Source organism: Gorilla gorilla, chromosome 13 (assembly GCF_029281585.2).
Source record: "Gorilla gorilla gorilla isolate KB3781 chromosome 13, NHGRI_mGorGor1-v2.1_pri, whole genome shotgun sequence".
Taxonomy (NCBI): domain Eukaryota; kingdom Metazoa; phylum Chordata; class Mammalia; order Primates; family Hominidae; genus Gorilla; species Gorilla gorilla.
Genome location: NC_073237.2, coordinates 87,506,592 through 87,523,865, shown reverse-complemented (window position 1 = coordinate 87,523,865; position 17,274 = coordinate 87,506,592). Strand labels below are relative to the sequence as shown.

The following is a 17,274-nucleotide window of genomic DNA, read 5'->3' as shown; positions in this document are numbered from 1 at the left end:
AGAAGTCAGGGATTGGGGGCCGATGATGGACAAGACAGCCACTGCCTGCTGGCTTTGGTTTTCTCCCTGAAGGGCAGCTTATGGGTGGTGGTAGGGGGGGCTGTGAGGCTGAGGACAGAGGCTTTGTGCAATGGTTGCTCCAGAGAGTGGGAGAGCAAACTCTTTAGGAGAAGAGAGTAACCCTTCTGGGCAAGGAGAGAGCTTGTTTTGGGTTTTGCAGTCTTCCGTAAGACACCAGGCACAGCATACTTGTCATTCCCAACTTGCCTGATCATCTTAGCGGTGGTGGCCCCTGGGTAGGGCCCAGAGGGTACTGCAGGCAGGGTGCACTCGACAGGGTTGGGCGGTCCCAGGGCAGGCCCAGGACACAGTAGCAGTGGGCATGGGGGGAGGCGGAGCCACCACGCTGGGCAGCAGCCAGAGGGGCTCATTAGGAAAAGAGGGAGAGAAGAAAGGAGGCCAGGATTAAGTAGAAAAGGGAGTAGATATTCCTGCAGAAAAGAAGGTTCCAAGTATTTTATTTATTTTTATTTTTAACATGGGCTCCCTGGTGAGACCTTCTGGTTCTAGCTGTTGTTTTCTTTGCTTCTGTCAAAACGGTCTGGAGTTGAAATCGCAGATTGAACTGTTGTGCTCTGCGGGTGGCGATATGGAAGCACGAGGCTGTCTCTGACAACCACGTCACGCAGGCCGCTGTCCCTCCTACCCGGATGGGCTCTGCGGTGGGCCGGGAATTCTGCCCCCAGGGCTGATGTGAGGACGAAGTTCTTCACTTATCTGTTATGAGTTTTCACCATCAACTACCCCTGCTCTTCTTTTGGGGTGAGAGATGGGACTTGTCTTGGAAAGAAGGCTTTGCTTTGCCCTTGGGAAGGTGGAGAGTTGCGAAAAAGAATGTGAATGGCTGGGCTTAATGGTGCGAGTTGGTTTTGTGTGCTCTAGGGTTAGAAGTCTGTTTTTCCCATGGAAGAAGGGTTTTGTCTTTCTGGTCCAAGAACTCGAGGACCTTGCTAGAAGAGCATTCCAGCCACATTCTCTTTTCACCTGCTTCTGGAGTTTGGGGTTGAGCAGCCTGGAGTGCACAGAACCTTGGCATTCCTGGTTCGGGGTTCTGCAAATGGGCCAAGCCCACTCTCAGAGCTGTGCGGGTGAATCCAACAGTGCCTGTACCCTGCCTGCTCTGGAAATGAGGCCCCTGGAGAAAGGAGGCCTGGACTCTGGAGAGGGGACACCAGTCCTGGGGCCTGACCAATAGACAAGGACACAGGGATCTTTGATAAACAGGGTTTGGCTTTCTTCTCAGAGTTGTGATTTCTTGCCTGGTTCCCATGAGCCCCTGGGAAGCTGGACCTGGAACACTGGAGCCTGATATTCTCTGTTGTGGGGAATCCAAGGTGAAGTGTGGCCACGCCTTGGGCTGTTCTGGAGAGCTACAGCGGGGGAGAAGCTCATGGAGTTCTGTGACACAGTGACTGGCCAGGAAGCCCAGAGCAAGAGGCGACAAGACACAGCCAGATCAGGGAGAAGGCCTGCCAGCAATCCAGACATCCATGCCGTGAGCTTTCTGCAAGCCCTCAGGCAGGGCTCCGGAAGGCCACCTCTGGGATGGTGGGATCCTACAGGTGGGCAGAGCTGGGTTTACTTTAGCAAGATCATATGTTCAGAGGTAAAGCCCATGGGGGTGAAGACCTGGCAGGTGCATTCCACCAATCTGGCCATGGGAGGAAGGACACCTGTGCTTTTTCTGAGTGGCCACGTGTTTTTGTGGCTCTAGGAGTCAGGGTTAGAGCCAGATTAAGAAAAAACAGAACCCCAAATGCTGTGAATTTCAGGCTTCTTTGGCCATTCAGGTAAAAAATAACCTGTGCCAAGTGGATCAAGCTTGATGTGGGTGCGAGGGAAGCAGCATGGGGCTGTCATTTCAATCAGGGCACAAACACTGGAGAGAAAATAAATACTTTAGAAGGCACTTGACCTTTTAATGTGGAGTTCTAAAAATGGAGATTGAACACAGTGATGCTTAACAGAGGCAAAGAGAGCCAGGCTGCTCTCAGATTCTTTCTACCCAAGAGTCTGGCTTTCCTCCCTGGCATTAGCAGGGCATCCCTGTTACCCGGGTGAGCACAAGAACAGCTGTTACCTGGATGAACCTAAGAACAGCCCTATTACCTGGGTGAGCACCAGAACAGCCTGTTACTTGGATGAACCTGAGGTTAGTTCTGTTACCAAGGTAAGCTGGGAACAGCCCTATTATATAGGTGAACCTGAGAAGAGCCTGTCACCTGGGTGAATCTTAGAACAGCCCTGTTACCTGGGTGAACCTGTGAACAGCCCATTACCTGGGTGAACCTTAGGACAGCCCTGTTACCTGGGGGAAACTGAGAACCCTGCTACCTGGGTGAACCTGAGAACATCCCGTTACCTGAGTGAACCTTAGAACAGCCCTGTTACCTGAGTGAAACTGAGAAACCTGTTACCTGGGTGAACCTGAGAACAGCCTGTTACCTGGGTGAAACTGAGAACAGCCTGTTACCTGGGTGAACCCGAGAACCCCGTTACCTGGGTGAACCCGAGAATAGCCTGTTACCTGGGCGAACCCAAGAACCGGGTTACCTGGGTGGCAGCTCTCCTGTTGGCTAGAGGAGCTGAGGCTGTACTCTTGTTGAGTACACACGGTTTTGTTTCTTCTCCTTGCTTTGCTTCGTTACTATGTTAATCTCTTCCTCTGTATGTTTTAGCAGCAAGTGTATTCTCCTGGTTAGAAAACAAGAATCTCTTGCCCAGCTGGGCCTTGTCCAAACCCTAACATTTTCTTTAAACTTCTTTCAAAGCGCTGGGTTGCAGTCTGTGGTGTGGGACGTCCCTCATCCCAAAGCACTCTCCTGGCCCAGGGGAAGAGAAGATGGGAAGGGCTGCTCTCCTTCTGGTCCTCCTTTCTCCAAAGTCCCTCTCACCCTGCAGGGAGAGCTGGCCATACATGTCCTGCTGGGCTAGACCTCTGATTTTTTTTTTTTTTTTTTTGAGACAGAGTTTCGCTCTTGTTGCCCAGGCCAGAGTACAATGAGGCAATCTCGGCTCACTGCAACCTCCGCCTCCCAGGTTCAAGCGATTCTCTCGCCTCAGCCTCCCAAGTAGCTGGGATTACAGGCATGCGCCACCATACCCAGCTAATTTTGTATTTTTAGTAGAGACGGGGTTTCTCCCTGTTGGTCAGGCTGGTCTTGAACTCCCGACCTCAGGTGATCCGCCCTGCTTGGCCTCCCAAAGTGCTGGGATTACAGGCGTGAGCCACCAAGCCCGGCCGACCCCAGTGCTTTTTGGAGTCACGTGGGGCCTGTGCAATCAGAGGGCCTTTTGTGGGGAGTTATCTGTATACAATGGGCTTTCTCTTCAGGCATAATTTTAGCACATTTTAATAGGAAAATTCTGTCTGAAAGTATGCCAACTAAAAAAATCAGATTGTACAGAGTGGATAAAAATACCCTGGCTACTCAGCCAAATGCCAGCCCTCCTAGTCCTTATGGCTCCAGGGAGAGTCCCATTTGCTGGGCGCTGCCTCCTTTCCAGCACCAGGAGAGTGGGGGGGTCAAAGGCCGTTTGTCCTCTGACTGCCTTTTTCTGCAGGCAAACTAATAGTGACCTGAGTGCTCGGCCAGGGGCATGTGGAAGGGACTGGGAGTAGCCCTTGGCCACGGAGGTCCAGTGGAAGGGAAGGCTGGCCACGCTGCTGCAAGGTGTCCCAGACTCAGCCTGAGTGTCAGGCCCCTCTCCTCCCTCACTCCCTCCCTCCCTCCCTCTGCTTCTCTTCTGTCCTCCCTGCTGCGAGGGCCTTTTCCTCTCTAAGGATGCTGGGATTTTGAACTTGGCATAGGGAGGTGAGCCGCTCTCTGAGCTCTGTGGAGTTGATCTCTGCATCTGCCTGTGTTCAAGGCTGTTTTCATTGACTGTCTCTGTGGCACCACCAGCCACAGGATGGGATCAGCTCTTTTGTTTTCATTCAGATTTCATGACTAATTTCTGCACTATTGATCACCCCCCACAAGCTGGTGACTCACTCTCTCATCAAGGAGGCCGGACCCCACATCCCTCTGCCTTTTCTGATCTGTTTACGCAGCACTGACAGAGGAGGTGAGAAATCCAATGAGCATTTTTCTTTCTGAGTCAATTGTCTGATGAAGCAAGAAGCTGGGAAGCAAGTGAACATCCTTTTCTCAAAGTCTGGAAAATGACAGGAGCCTGCTGTGCTGCGTTCCCTGGAAGTGCGAGTAAAGCAGGTGTCCTATCTCATGGTAATCTCAGGCCGCTCTTGTCTGCAGAGGCCCAGGGAACTCTGAGCCAAGTGTCACGTGTCTGCAGACGCATCCGCAGCAAGGGACAGCTCAGATGCCAGCAGCTTCCGGTGTGCTTAAGGGTGCCGGCCAGGGCCAGCGGGGAGGCAGCTTCCCAGTGCTGGCAGTGACTTACAATTTATAACTCTGTGAGCAAGCCATGGGGTGGTGCCCCTGTTGGGGTCCCTGCCTCTCTGTCAGGGAGAGTTTGTCACCCTCATTCCCATAAGAGGGCCTCAGGCCTGACCACAAGATGGGTGTGGCAGTGCAGAGAGCATGTTGGCAACTCGGAAATGGGAGAGAGGTCAGGGTGAAATGTGACGGCAGAGGTGTAGGCCTCCCCTATTTGCAGCTTACCCTTGACTGAGATTTTTTTTTTCTTGAGGTAATGCCTAGCTCTGTTACCCAGGCTGGAGTGCACTGGCACAATCTCAGCTCACTGCAACCTCCGCCTCCCAGGTTCTAGCCATTCCCCTGCCTCAGCCTCCCATGTAGCTGGGATTAGAGGCACCCACCACCACACCCGGCTAATTTTTGTATTTTTAGTAGAAAAAGGGTTTTGCCATATTGACCAGGTTGGTCTTGAACTCCTGACATCAAGTGATCCTCCCTCCTTGGCCTCTCAAAGTGCCGGGATTACAGGAGTGAGCCACCGCACCCAGCCTTTACTGAGATTTTTAAAGAGAATGCAGGCCGGGTGCGGTGGCTCACACCTGTAATCCTAGCACTTTGGGAGGCCAAGGTGGGCAGATTGCCTGAGCTCAGGAGTTTGAGACCAGCCTGGGCAACATGGTGAAACTCCGTCTCTACTAAAAAAAAAAAAAAAAAAAAAATTAGCCGGGCATGATGGCCTGTGCCTGTAGTCCCAGCTACTCCGGGGGCTGAGGCAGGAGAACTGCTTGAACCTGGGAGGCGGAGGTTGCAGTGAGCTGAGACGATGCCACTGCACTCCAGCCTGGCGATAGAGTGAGACTCCGTCTCAAAAATAAATAAAGAAAGAAAGAAATATAGATAGAATGTGTTTGAAGTCCTTGTGATGAATTTAGGACAGTAAGCATGTTGATAGATCTGCCAGGCTACAGTTCAAATACTGTTGAGTTCCATGCAATAAACAGTTGAGCTGGTTCTCTCCAACCCTCCAGAGGAATAAAGCCATTACTTGATGCTGGGTTCTCACTGCCTGTGCCGTGCACCCCTCTGGCAGCATGGTGAACCTTATGGATGCCTGATCAGAATGATGTTTCTAATATATGAAATAAATAAAATAAATGATATAGTTTGGATGTATGCCCCCACCCACCCCTCAAATCTCATGTGGAATTGTCATCCCCAGTGTTGGAGGAGGGGCTTGGTGGAAGGTGATTGGATCATTGAGGTGGATTTCCCTCTTGCTGTTCTCATGATCGTGAGTGAGTTCTCATGAGATCTGGTTGTTTAAAAGCGCATAGCATCTCCTTCTTCTCTCTCTCTTTTCCTCCTGCTCCGGCCATGTGACACGCCTGCTTCTTCTTTGCCTTCTGCCATGGTTATAAGTTTCCTGAGGCCTCCCCAAAAGCAGAAGCCTGTACAGCCTAAAGAACTGTAAGCCTATTAAACCTCTTTTCTTTGTAAATTACAATCTCAGGTATTTCTTTATAGCAGCGTGAGAACAGACTAATACAATAAAACACATGGGATGGGTGTATTGTACTTTCTAAAGGTAGTGTGATGGTGTCCCCCAGGCCACATGCTTTTCTCTCATCTGAACTTATCACTCCCCCACCAAGTCCATTTCTCTACCTCCTGGAATTCAGGAAGCCCTGAGAATCCCTGGACCAATAGAATATGGAGGGAGTGATGGTGTAGCAGCTCTGAATGTAGCTCTTGACTGTCCCAGCACCTCTTCCCTCTTTGTGAGAAGCAGGCTTGTGTAAGAAGCATGACCGCCTAAGACCACCACACTGTGGGAAGGCCAAGGCCCGTGTAATGAGGTACCATGTTCAGAGGAAGACCAAGGAGCACCAAGGAGGCAGCAGACTGAGTGGAGAGGAATACGCAGGGGATGCTGTGTGGTCAGAATCAAGCTTCCCAGGTGAGTCTCCCTCAATCTCCTGATCCACAAAACTGTCAGCAAAAGAAAGTGGTTGCTCTAGGCCATTAAGTTTGTTTTTATTTTGTTTTCTTTTTATTTGTTTGTTTGTTTTTGGAGGGGGTGCTGGTGTCACTCAGCAATAGAAAACCAGAGCACAGGATTATCAAGGAAATGAATTCTATTAAATTACAAGAGGTGATGGTTAATTTTATGTGTCAACTTGACTTGGCAATGGGGTGCCCAGATATGTGGTCAAACATTATTTTGGATGAGATTAACATTTGCATCAGTGGACTGAGGAAAGCAGGCTCTTCCTAATGTGGGTGGGCCTCAGCCAATCCATTCAAGGCCTGAATAAAATAAAAAGGCAGCCCTTCCCCTGAGGAAAGGAAAATTCTTCCCATCTTATGGCCTTTGGTTTGGGACATTGTTTTTTTGTTTTTTTTTTTTGAGAGGGAGTTTCACTCTTGTTGCCCAGGCTGGAGTGCAATGGCGTAATTTCGGCTCACTGCAACCTCCACCTCCCAGGTTCATGCAATGGCACAATCTCGGCTCACTGCAACCTCTGCCTCCCAGGTTCAAGCAATTCTCCTGTCTCAGCCTCCTGACTAGCTGGGATTACAGGCATGCACCACCACACCTGGCTAATGTTGTATTTTTAAGTAGAGATGGGGTTTCCCCATGTTGGTCGGGCTGGTCTCAAACTGCTGACCTCAGGTGATCTGCCTGCCTCAGCCTCCCAAAGTGCTGGGATTACAGGCATGAGCCACCGAGCTGGCTGGGACACTGGTTTTTTTGTTGCTTTTGGACATGAATGGAAAACTAGCTCTCCCTGAGTCTCAAGCCTGTGGCCTTCAGACAGTAACTGACACCATTGGCTGCTCCGGGGTCCAGCTTGCTCGTTAGCCCCGCCGATCTTGAGGCCTGCCTGACTCTCTTTCTCTGTTTTTCGCTCTCACCGCTGCCCCTACCCCCACACCCTATTGGTTCTGTTTCCCTGGCTAATACACAGGTTAAACCAAGAATGCCAAAGGGACTCTTAGAGTTTATGCACTTGGTTCTCACTTATCAGCAGGCAAAAACAGTAGTCAGAAAATACAGTTGTGCATTGCTTCACAACAGATATACGTCCTGAGAAATGCAGTGTTAGGCAATTTTGTCGTAGTGCAAGCATCCTGTAATACACTCACACAAACCTTGATGGTAGAACCTGCTACGAACCCAGGCTATAGGGTTCAGCCCATTGCTTTTAGGCCATAAACCTGTACAGCATGGGACTGTACTGAGTACTGCAGGCAACCAGACACAGTGGTATTTGTGTATCTAAATCTATCTAAACGTAGATAAGGCACAGTAAAAATATGGTATAAAAGATAAAACATGGTATCCCTCCATAGGGCAGCTCATTAAAAACGCCTTTGTATATGCAGCCTGTCCTTCGCTGAAATGTTGTTGCATGGTGCTTCACTGTACTTAGCACCTCAAATAGGTAGAGATGTGTGCAGGTCTTGGGACAATAACAGGAACTCTGAGACAAGATTCCTGCCCTTTAGGGAGCTTTACATCCTGCTTAGAAAACCCATAGAAGGAGTTAATGATGCACGTAGATGCATAGGAGAGAGGTAAAAGGCCAGCCCCCCAATACCAAGCTTCAAGAATTTTGAACTCCAGGCCAGGGTTTCAGGGCAGCTGGATCACTTTCCCTGGAAGGATGCACTGTAGTAAGCTGGAGAGGCTCCCACCACCCAGGAGAGTGACTGGTGGTCTTTTAGCAGCAGAGATGGCTTGTCTGCAAACATAGTGAAAGATGCAGGTTGTTTATGTCCCTGGGGCAACCCCTGCCAACAAAGGGATAGGTGCCAGTGGAGAAGGGTCAGCCTCCTCTAGGAGAACTCTGGGAGACTTTCTATGGGCATCCCAGGAGGCCCTCCAGGGCCATGCCTCTCTGCTCACAGCAGTGACCTTGACCAGGCAGTTCCATAACCTTCTTTCCTGAACACTCCCAAGAAAACTAGCTGATGGCCGAAGAAGCTTTGCTTCCATTCTTCTGTCTGGACTGCATTCCCATGGGCATTCTTGGAGAGGATATCCACATCCACGTTTCAACTTTGCGTGTCTCCAGCTTGCATGTTGCAGAGATTTGTAGACTCCATCTTCTACCACTGCTTTTGCTGCTACTTCTGCGGGCAGCTGCTACTGTAGGCCTGCTAGGCACTGGGTGCTTCACTTACGTGGTTTCTAATCCTCACCGCAGCTCAGCAAGGCAGGTGCGAGAGGTTCCATTTAACAGAGCAGCCAATTATTTAAGGCACCACTGGTGATCCCTGAGCCCCATCTGCCCCAGAGCTGGTGTTCTCTGTAGCCCTCCCTTGCTCAAGTGCTGCCTGCCATGTGCAGAGCATGGGTTCCCAGCTGGATGAGGCATCAGCCTGTACCTTTGACCCCCCAGACCATGTCCTCCTGGTGTGGGTGCAGTTGGCTACACACTTGTGCTGACCACTTGCTGTGCCAGAGGGGATTTCTGATACTGCCAAGACTTAGACAGCAACATGCCCTCCCATTATTGAACAGGGATGCTTTCTTCCAGTGTCACTCAAAGAAGCAGCAAGACTCTGTCTTAACGTGGCATGCTGTTGCTATTATTTCCCTCGAAGCCATGAGACCCTGGCTGAGAGCAGCGGCTGGGCATGTGAGTTAACATCGCATGCTTTCCTGACTCCACTGCCCCACTCACGGTAAGTATCCAGTATGTGTTGTCCAAGGCATGATTGCATTTTTCATATCTTCCGTTTAACCTTCTTGTTGACTGTGATACATCAATCCAGTTTGATTTTTCATTGCACACAGAGGTCATAGCATAGCTTCTTGCACTTGTCCTTCTCTGAATGGAAGCCACTTGGATCCTCCAGGTGTTTCTCCATGGGGCAGGGCTTTCAGCACAGAATCAACAGGACAAACCATCTGGAAAGCCCAGAGGCGTGTTCGGCAGCATGTGGGAGCAGAGCTGCAGTAAACGGTGGCTCCTTGTTCGCCCATCTCAGCTGTTCAGCTGACTTCTTGCCGTCTCCAGCTGTCTTCTCTATCTCATCCTGATGACTCCTTCCCACAACTCTTTCCCTGGCTGCCGCACTGGTCCAGCTGCAGCCTGCATTCACAGTTACTTACCTGTGGGGCTTTCTTGTTTCCGAGATGGCCGAATTGTCTTCTGAAATTTACCTCCATGACTCTGGTTATATATTTTGGTTCCTAGTGGGTGCCGACATCACAGTGGGCTGATTAGATGGTTTGCATTACTTGTTGGCAGGCCTTCGAGCCTCCTGTGCAGTTTCCCGAAAATATTCCATCTGCAGGTGGGAAGCCCAAGCCCCTGGGCAAATTATGCCATGAGTGTGTCTTGGCAGTCATTCTGGGTTCCAATGACTTGTGCCGTGGTTCAAACATTCCCTGGGGATTGTCCGGATCTGAGCTCCTGGTGGTGGGAAGCCAGCCTTTGGTGCCAGCCTGGACCAGCACCATCTCTTGACTCCTGACCCCACCAGAGGGTGAGGACTTGGTGTGAGCAGGGACACAGCAGGTTCCAGGAAAGTCTGCTGAGTGAACGGGTGAATAAAATAGTCTCAAACCCTGTATGTTATTCCCTCCTTGCCCCTACTCAGAACTCCTCCTCACTTCCAATCAGAACTTGTCTCCTCTCTGCCAGAAGGTCAGCCCTGGTGATTCCTGGAGTTCATGCCTCCTGTCCCGCCATGGTTCTGTGGACTGCTGGCTGTTGTGGGGAGCTATCTTCCTGGTGAGCTTTGCGGGGCAGGGTCCCAGCAGGAGAGCAGAAGCAAGATGCATGGTGCAGATGAGGGATTCTTTCCAGTGGTTAGACCCTGCAGGACCATGGAGGAGCTGGGCAGAAAAGTACAAGGGGTGTTGGAGAATCTGAGAAAAGGCATCAACCAGCCTTCCTGAATCCCTGGCCTGTGGCAAGAAAGGCAAGTCAGAGCATGGGCCATGGGGCACAAAGGGGAGTAGGCGGGGTCGATGGACTGCCACCACCTCTAGCATAAAGTCCAGGCTCAATGTCTGCTGCTGGGCCTGGGGCCTCTTGTGGTCAGTGGGAAGGGTCAGGCCCAGAGGAGGGAGGGCAGCTCTGTGTTTGCTTGTCACTGTAGAGGCCATGACAACCTTCAGGGTACAAGCTGCTGCTTCACTTCCATTTTGCAAATCTCAGGCAGAACCCCTCTTTTGGCCAACTCTCTACATGGAAGAGGGTTCTGGAAAGATAATCCCAGTTACATCACGTGTGACCCAGGTTCATCATGTAATACTAACTACCGTGGCTGGATCTCAGATTTCTTTGTGTGCCATTGAGTGTTTTACCCGGGGCAGATACAAATGAGTGATGGAGAAGAAACAGGCTAAGGGGGCAAATGCAATGCTTTTGTTGACCCAGCCTTCATTATGGGTTCACTACTGATCACCATACCAGCAAATGCTGCCTCCTGCCCCAAGGCCGTGATAAGGAGCGCTTGAAAGCAGTCTGTCCATTTCCAAAATATTGTCGCTTCAAGAATGATGTGTAAATGGCATCATACAGTGTGGAACCTTTTGGGACTGGCTTTTTTCACTCAGCATAATTCTCTGGAGATTCATCCAAGTTTTATGTATCAACAGTCCATTCCGTCTAATGGCTGAGTGGTGTTCCACAGTCTGGGTGTGCACAAAGTGTTTAACCATTCACCTGTGAGCTGAAGGACATCTGGGTTGACGATTACACATTTTTGACTACTACAAATAAAGCTGCCATGAACATTCATGGTGCAAGTTTTTGTGTGAATGTAAGTTTTCATTTCTCCGGGATAAGTGCTCAAGAGCACAACTGTACGGGCATTGTATATTTAGTTTTATGAGAAATGACGAAACTGTTTTTCAGAGTGGCTGTACCAGTTTACAGCTCACCAATACTTTATTATTCCTAAAATAAAATATTACTAAGTTAATTGTCGGGGAGGGCAGTGGTGGATGTGGCCATGAAAGGACAGCAGGAGGGATCCTTTGGGTGATGAAAATGTTCAGTATGTTTGGTACCTTGACTGTGGGGGTGAATACACCAATGTACATGTGAGAAGATCATACAGAACTAAACACACACACACACACACACGAACACACACACACACAAACACATACACACAGATGAGTCTCTGTGCATATATAACTGGGCAATCTGAACATGACACATGGGTTGCATCAATGTCAATACCTGGCGGTGAAATTGTATTCTAGTTTTGCCAAGATGTTACCACTGGGAAAACTGGGTAAAAGTAACTGCATGTGAATCTACAATTATCTAACAATTTAAAAAATTAATTAACAAGTGTCTAAAATACATGATATTTGTTAAAAGGCAAGCCTATGAAAAACATGATACATTATTAAGAGTTAGGCAATTGTTGTTGTTACTTGCTTTTCTGCTTTTGGGGGCCAAGTACTGGTTACTAAGATTCCTAGCCTCTTCCGAAGGCGGTCCTTCCTCCACACAACTGCAAGAAGAGGCCTTTTCAGTGTAGACCCTTACTTTAACCCTCCACCCCAGGGCCCATTTTAGGGAATAGAAAAGCAATTTGGAAGGATTAGACTGAGGGACCCGTGCCTCCAGCAGATAGGCCAGCGGAAGAGCAGTCAGTGCTGTGGGAGATGCTGCGGGGAGGAGCGTGCCTGCGAGGAAGGACTGCTGGCTTCAGCACTTCCCGATTGGAACTTCATGATGGAATCCTTGGCACACCAATGCTAAAAACCAAGTGTGAAAAAAATCACCCTAGAACCTACTAGAGTGATACTGTGGAGGATCTGTGGGCTGCACCGCCCACAGGGACTGCCCTGTGTCAGCATGGAGAACTGATATCCCATGGCAGGGCCACTGGGTAGCGGCTGCTGCTAAGTGGGGGTGCCGGATGCGTTCCTTGGTTCATTTTCCACTGATGTTTTGGAAATTGGGCTCCGTAAGAGCACCCAGAAGTGCTTATTAAGAACCACCCGTGCTCTGCTGGTTCCTGAGGTGCCAGATTCCCTCCAGGGAAATGTTGACCTTTATGATAGACTATCTTATGACCAAAAGCTTCGCAGCATTAAAATGTGATCCATCTCATTAGGTTGTCATATGAAGCCTATAAATAACTCCAGAAATGAGATCCTGTGACAGCTATTTATTTTCACTCTTATTATTTAACATAAATATTGGCTATTTATAGCCAGGTCATCAAGGCAGTCATTGCTTCCCCCATCTTATTATTTCTCTCACTCTGACTTGGGAAGTGGGGACTTGAACCTGGAAGAGGGAGAGAGGTCCAGTAGGGGTGGCCCCCTGCTTCTTGGAACCTGGTCTCCTTAGGGACAGAAATTTTCCTACTCCATTTATACTCTGGTTATCTTGCTGAGAAGCTTATTGCGTCTTCTCCATCTTGGTATTCTTATACGTGCATGATGTTTTCTCTCCCAGTACGTTTGAATTTGAAAGAACCGTGAAGGCTCTGATATTTTACCCTTCTTGCAAGGTAGCAATCATTTTCACTGGTGCTGGCAGAAGATAGGAGCTTCCTGGGTCAGAGACACAGGACAGTTTGTTACTGATAGCAGTAAGAGTAGCCAAGGTAGCTGCACTTTAGTGCTGGTTCCCTGAGCCCCAGTTCCCCCAGGGCAATGTGAAGAGGGTCAGGTGATGCCTGCATGTGCATCGACCGCAGGAGAGGAAGCCTGAACTCAGGGAACCCAAAGTTTCTGTAAGCAGGTGTGAAAGGAAAATAAAAACTTGGGACCCCAATTACTCTGTCAAAGGGAAAAATTAAGCTAAAAGCTGAGTCATGCAAGAAACTGCCTTTCCTTTTGTTCCTAAGCAGACAGCTATAGACGAAAGGTAAAATATCTCCAATGTGTTTTCCTGAATTAACTCCTCCCTGAAATTGTGCAAGTGATGGCCTAGTCTCACCTCTACTGCTACCAAGCCATGTGGCTGTGTGTTGCAGCCATGGATAAATGACATTTGGCTCTTCCTTCAGGAAAGACATGCTGTTGGGCTGTGAGGAGCACACATAGCTGACAGCCTCCAGCTGTGACACCTTCAGGAGCCCTTGCAGCATTTAAGCTGAGGCTGTGTTTTTCTTAGGCAGTCCTCAACCAATGCCTGAAGATGACAGGGCAACAAGGCCTGGACATCTCTGCCCACTGTAGGGCTTCTCTATGTTCTCTCTGTGCTGGAGCTTCCTGTGGGCCTGGCGAAGACTTTCTCTTGGCTGCACCACCAGCTGAGGCTCTCCTACCCCATCTTTTTTCCTTCACGCTCACCTGTTAGAGGTGTCAGCCTGCACCATGGTGTGAAGGTTTTCTTTCTCTGGATATCTTGCTTTCTCTCCGCATATCTTAGGTGTTACTTCCAATAAATCTTTTGCACTTCAAACTCTGTCTTGGTGTCTGCTTTCCAAAGGACCAAACTGACACACTTGATAGAAACCACCACTCAACTGAGTGGATTAGAAGAATTAGCTAATGAACGTGAGGCAGAGCGAGGTTTCCCCTAAGACTCCCTCTGAGCTTCTGTGGGGAATCTCTGAAGTGTTGCCCATCTTACCGATATTCTAACATTGACTTCCTAGTTCCTAAGTAACCTGTTCATAACCCATCAACTTCTTCCCCAAACCAGGGACAGACTGTTTGAGCCCATGTCCACAGACTTCTAGAATTGCTTTTTGCTCTTGCTCCTTAAGGGTTCAGCTCAAGGTTGCCTCCTTGCCCAGATCCCCCGATAACTTCCTCTTTCATTTCTCTAGTTTGTAAATATCCACATCCTCTGTTAGATGGTAGCTTTTATGGATGTAGGATCCACATTGTTGCCAGTGGCCAGAACAATGCACACAGTAGGTGCTACATAAAAATTTGCTAAATGAATAACAAATGACAGATGCTCCAAATGATTAATTTGCTATGTCCTGAGTCTAAAAAATGATTCCAACTGGCTCCTTATACTCCTCAATTCTTTTTGCTTATTCCTCTCTCAAATATCCTCAGGGAGTTATCCTATAAAACATTGTCATCCTTGTCTTAAAAATTAGCAGTATTACTTTGCACTCACAGTGAGTTATCAATTGTCACTCCTGCAGTGGAAGAGAATCTGAGTAACCTCCTAGTTGGTGACATTCAGGAGCTGTGGATGTCACACAACAGAATTTGTAGCCTCTGAAAAAAGGTTTATCAGCATCTATATGGGAGTCATTCCAGCCCAAACTGTGCTGAGACATGAACTTTCACGTGGTCACCTCTGGAAAAACCCACAAAGACGAGAAAGGAAGTCCTTAGCCTTAAGGACTTCCCCAGAGAAGAAACAGTTGGATTTGTTGGAACTCTATTTGTTGCTGAGATGTGAAAGTTCTTTGATCAGTCCGATGGCCATTTCTGAAACCACAGTGATCCTCCACTCCCCTGTCTTTTCCTGGAAAGGGCCCTGATAATTTCAAAACATTCCTATTTTTTTCTGCAAGCCAACACCCTTCCTAAGTACACAATGTTTATGGGCAGTCAGATGGTTTGGCATATTTTTCAAACCTCTGAGGATGGCAAGTTCAAGTTGTCTGTGCTGTTATATGGCATATCTAATAATCCACACCTCAAGACTTGATTTTAAGGTTAGCAAGCCATGAGAATGCTCTTTGAATCCCCTGCATGTTTCATCACTTCATCTCTATTTCCCTTTAACTATGGCCAGCCAAACTGTAACCTGAGATTAGGGTTGCTGTCAGAGAAAACAAAGGAAAATAAACAAATACATCGGCACAGTGCTCCATGCTATGATTTTGAAAGTCGTGGGTATGCTTGCTCAATGAAAAAATTCCCCATAACCAGTCATGACTCATTCCCACTTGCTGCTTGCATGGTTTGGGAAAATAGTCTTTACTTATTTTTTTCTATATTAACATGAAATAGCATCATTCAAGCTCATCATCAATACTTCATTTTACAAACTTCCTGACAGCCACCTTCAGCCTTTTGATCACTAATCTTGTGTTGCTTCACTACCATGATCATTACTAATGCTGAGGTGTTTGGGCTTTATTTTTCCTTTGCATTTAGTCAATTGTTTTAAATAAATAAAAAATGTGATTTTACTGTATGAATTGTTTAGTATTCTGCCTTTTTTCCTCAGTATTTTATTGTGAGAATTTCTCCGTTGCTGCTAAATATCTTCAACATATCACTTCTATTTTTTGTAAGATATTTATTATAGTATTATACCATGGGTCATAACTTATTTGGTCATCTCTTACGTTTTGACATTTAGAGTGTTGTTAAAATTATACTGTTATAAGTAATGCTACAATGAATCTCATTTGATATAAATCTCTGTGTAGTTGTTAGGATCTTCTAGGCTCAAGCTGATAAACATCCTTTGTTGGACATCTTGTTCACATCCTTTGTAAGAGAACAAGAAATAAAGCTTTGTTGTGTTAAGCCACTGAGACTTTGGGGCTGTTTGTTATTAGCTGTATTTTGCACAGTTAGTCGGTGACCAGGCTGAAGAAGTGCCAGCATTGCCATCCTCCCTCTAGAATTGGCACAGAGAGCCCAGAGTCAATGGGAACTCACAGGTGCCAGGCTTACCATGTAGGAAACGCTTCCTTTCCACCCACAGCCCATTGGCCCATGCCAGTCACCTGGCCCCATCTACCTGTGAAGGAGGGGGGTTTGTGTTTTTCTATATACCCAACACAGAAGAGAACAGGATGTGCCTGGGCAATGATAACATTCTGCCTGTATGAGGGTATGGCTTTTACTTAAGGTAGATGTCGTAGAATGGGAGTTATTGAGTTTTGCCAACTTTTTTTTTTCTAAGACACACCATTTTTATAGTTCCACCGGCTTGTTTTCTGCCCTTGTAAAGCCACAAATGTTACCGCTTTATACTCTTTGCTGATCTAAGAGGTAAAAAATGCTATCTCATTGTTGTTTTCATTGTTCAAATTAAATCTTAATTTAAAGTTTTGTAGATACATTATTATTTTGTAGCTACGTTATCATTATTATTGAGAGGAAAGATGATTTTCAGATGTCTGTTATTCATTTGCACTTTACAAGTGTTCAGTAGAGTTATAAAACAATTACCCTGAAAATTCTCCGAGTATCTCATGCCCGTGTCACTCACTGTTAGACCTTAAATATTTTAAAACAATCCTGGCAGCTCGGTGCGGTGGCTCATGCCTGTAATCCTAGCACTTTGAGAGGCTGAGGTGGGTGCCTCACTTGAGGCCAGGAGTTCGAGACCAGCCTGGCCAACATGGTGAAACCCCGTCTCTACTAAAAATTCAAAAATTAGTCAGGTGTGATGGCTTATGCCTGTAATACCAGCTACCCAGGAGGCTGAGGCAGGAGAACTGCTGGAACCCAGGAGGCAGAGGCTGCAGTGAGCCAAGATTGTGCCACTCCATTCCAGCCTGGACGACAGAGCAATAGAAGGAGACCCCATCTCAAAACAAACAAACTAACAAACCCTGGCAATGGTCCTAGCACCACTCACCCTTGCTCTCCCTATGGCAGTATTGGCTCTGGAGTGCAGATCTGTCTCTGGGATCTTCCTATGTCTTGTAACTTACCTTGGGTCTCAGTTCCCTCGCCTTAGCAAGGCTTTTAAAAAAAAAAAAAACTTCTGACAAAAAACCCACTCCCTATTGTTTGGGTCCTGTGAGAAGAATGGAAAGTTCAAGAATGTCCAGAACACTTCTGCAGACAATCTGGGTTGGATGGAAAGGGAATGGTGGTTTAAAGGAGGAATTTTGTTAATACCCAATGAAAGTCCCACAGAAAAAGTTAATTTCAGAAGACAATCTCAAAGAAACATTTGTG

General features: G+C 47.8%; 1 long non-coding RNA gene across 1 annotated transcript; it reads left to right on the top strand.

The window, feature by feature from the left end:
- The first annotated feature begins 623 nt into the window (after nt 1-623).
- Nucleotides 624-12,619, top strand: LOC101139958 (uncharacterized). Its single transcript, XR_002007283.3, has 4 exons — nt 624-2,230; nt 6,229-6,399; nt 8,987-9,134; nt 9,247-12,619. It is a non-coding gene; the product is annotated as an uncharacterized lncRNA (long non-coding RNA).
- Nucleotides 12,620-17,274: the final 4,655 nt, after the last annotated feature.